At 35.1% G+C, this 2,721-nt stretch overlaps 1 non-coding gene across 1 annotated transcript; it reads left to right on the plus strand.

The window, feature by feature from the left end:
- The first annotated feature begins 1,600 nt into the window (after positions 1 to 1,600).
- LOC143254690 (U5 spliceosomal RNA) lies at positions 1,601 to 1,718 on the plus strand. The gene has a single exon (XR_013030337.1). It is a non-coding gene; the product is annotated as a U5 spliceosomal RNA (small nuclear RNA).
- Positions 1,719 to 2,721: the final 1,003 nt, after the last annotated feature.

The following is a 2,721-nucleotide window of genomic DNA, read 5'->3' on the forward strand; positions in this document are numbered from 1 at the left end:
AGAAATATTAATCTTATACCTAAACACCTGCCGTAATTGTGTGTGTGAAGTCAATAGTTACAGTTAAACAGCTTTGTCGCCATATAACTGTTCTTTTTATTGTCCTCAGTATTTTATCCCGCTGTTTATTTCTTTAGTATGCATATCACCTCGCTTTAACCATTGCATATTGATTTATTATTGTGTTCAAATGTAAAGTTTAGTAACAGTATCTTATGCTATAAAGCCAATCACTTTGTCGTGCCTATCAAAGCGGTATTTAAAACGCCTAATCAGGATCAACATTTTATAGAAAAGCTTCAAGCCCCATTATGGATACCGTTTGTTCAAGTACCACAACCTTCTTCAGGCTTAAATGCAGTAAACTATAAGCACAGGCAACTAACTGTACAAATGGGCGTGTCTGATTCAGCATTAGATTGACCCGGTAAATGTATTTTAAAAAGTAACAATTACTCGAATAGTAACACTTGATGCTAAACAATGGATTTAAAAAGAAAACAAGAAAAAAAAACGTATTTCGTATAGGAGTTAGAAATTTAAGCAAAAACAGTCAATTAACTTAAAATAATTTAATATTAAAACTACCAATATTTTTTAAGCAAATATGTTGAGAACTCATTGATCGATATTTAAGTTAGGTAACACTCAAGACATTACAAAGTTAAAGTGGACTTTTTGAATCACTAAAACGTAAACATAGGTTGAAGTACTTTCATGTCACGTGAACTACGGAGAATAACGCACCACGAGCAAAAGTAGTACCACCAAACTACTAAAATTAATGATTTACCGAAAACAGCGTTCAAAGAGACTTATGTTTCTGTATTGCTTTTTATAAAATTTGAGTGTACGGCAGACTTTGTTGTTTGTTCGGCCCAAATGTTTTCACACCAAACGATGTCAAACAACGATCACGCCTTTCCGGAGAAACTTCAATTTCAGGTAGTGTTAAATGTAATTAGACTTTGAGAAATTTGGATGTTGTTCAAAGTAACGCCGTTTCACGGGCACACGAAAGCAAATAAATACGTTTCATACAGTGTTTGGTTATTGATGTTTCTGATTATCATAAAGTTCGAAAGTAAATTTCCAGATGTTTGAGAAATTATTCAGTTATTATGATAGTTAAACAAGTAGTTTAGTGATCAGATTTAAAAGTAAAATGTGGTTTACCCCCTATTATATCTAGTGTTTTACGCTTGTCTTTAAAGGTTATTTTGGTCCTTTAATTCAGCACAAATACCTGAAACATCAGATGCGTGTAACAAGATATCAGAAGATATTAGTCTCACTCTGAACCACAGTTTTAATGTTCTCATCTAAAATGCATCGTCCCCCCCTTTTCAGACGGTAAGGATGAACTTGTCCACTATCGGGATTGTTATCACTTCGAGAAGTTTCGTACGTTTTTTACAACACAGTTGACATTCTCTTTAAAACAAAAACAATGTAATTAAATTGTATGATACAAAAGTTGTATCATATTTTAAGATGTATGAAGGTGAATTCCATATAACGACGTCTAATTCCTGTAACACCGACGAAATCGTTTCGAAAGTGTTTGTATAAGTAGAGGCGTTTGAGAGAAATTGCTTTAATGCTCAGGTTTCCCTTCATTTCGTATTAATCTTTCGCCTTTTACTAAAGATTACCGTGGAGGGGAACATTACAATGAGCCTATAGGCAAATTTTTGAAGTCTCACGTCGGTGAGACAACAATCTATGAATAAAAATAGAGTTGAGAAAGCGACTTTAGTGGTGCATGAATTTTAGCGCGAGTTGTTGCTATGATGTTTTAGTTCTCGATGAAATATTGTGTTTTGGAAAAACGTTTTTAATACTGAACATATATTTCGCATTATAACTGTTTTCATACTACGATTATGCAAACTTCAACAAATCTGGAATTAATATAAATATTGTAATCGTGTTTTATAAATATCATTTTCTCATGTAATTTTCCAAAATATTAAAGACGATAACGCAAAAATAAAAGGGCCCAGCATTAGTGAGACAGAAATACTTGAATAAGAGGAAACGAGTACTGGGTCTGTTTTCATCTTGTAATGCGACAACTGCCACGACTTCTATATTCGAGAAACAAGCAGAAAAATGGACACTAGATTCAAAGTACAACAACAAAAACACCTTCACACGTTTTCGAACCAGTGTAAATCAAATAAACGCAACATAACCATAGAAAACTCCCAGCTACTAAGTAGGGAAACAAACGTAAAATCAAATAAGCCCTACTTATACATCAACTAGAATCAAAATTAAACCAGCATAAGACCCGGCATGACCAGATGGTTAAAGCACTCGATTCGCAATCCGAGGAGCGTGGGTTCTAATCCCCGTCATACCAAACATGCTTGCCCTTTCAGCCGTGAGGTTGTTATAAAGTTACGGTCAATACCAGTATTCGTTGGTAAAGAGTTGGCGGTGGGTGGTGATGACTAATTGCCTTCCCTCTAGTCTTACACTGTTAAATTAGGGACAGCTGGCGCAGATAGCCATCGTGTAGCTTTGTTCGAAATTCAAAAACAAACAAACCAAAACGCAAACGAACTTGGCAGGGTTTCAGTTTGGAGAGAGAGGGAGAAGTCTCAAGAATTCTCTCCCCAACAGAAGTGATCAGGAACGTTGTGGTTCATCTTCGGCCCCTCACGTGAAAAATTATTTAACTGTGCTTGAAATTTCGCCTTGTGTAATTTTTAC

This window comes from Tachypleus tridentatus, chromosome 6 (assembly GCF_004210375.1).
Source record: "Tachypleus tridentatus isolate NWPU-2018 chromosome 6, ASM421037v1, whole genome shotgun sequence".
Lineage (NCBI taxonomy): Eukaryota > Metazoa > Arthropoda > Merostomata > Xiphosura > Limulidae > Tachypleus > Tachypleus tridentatus.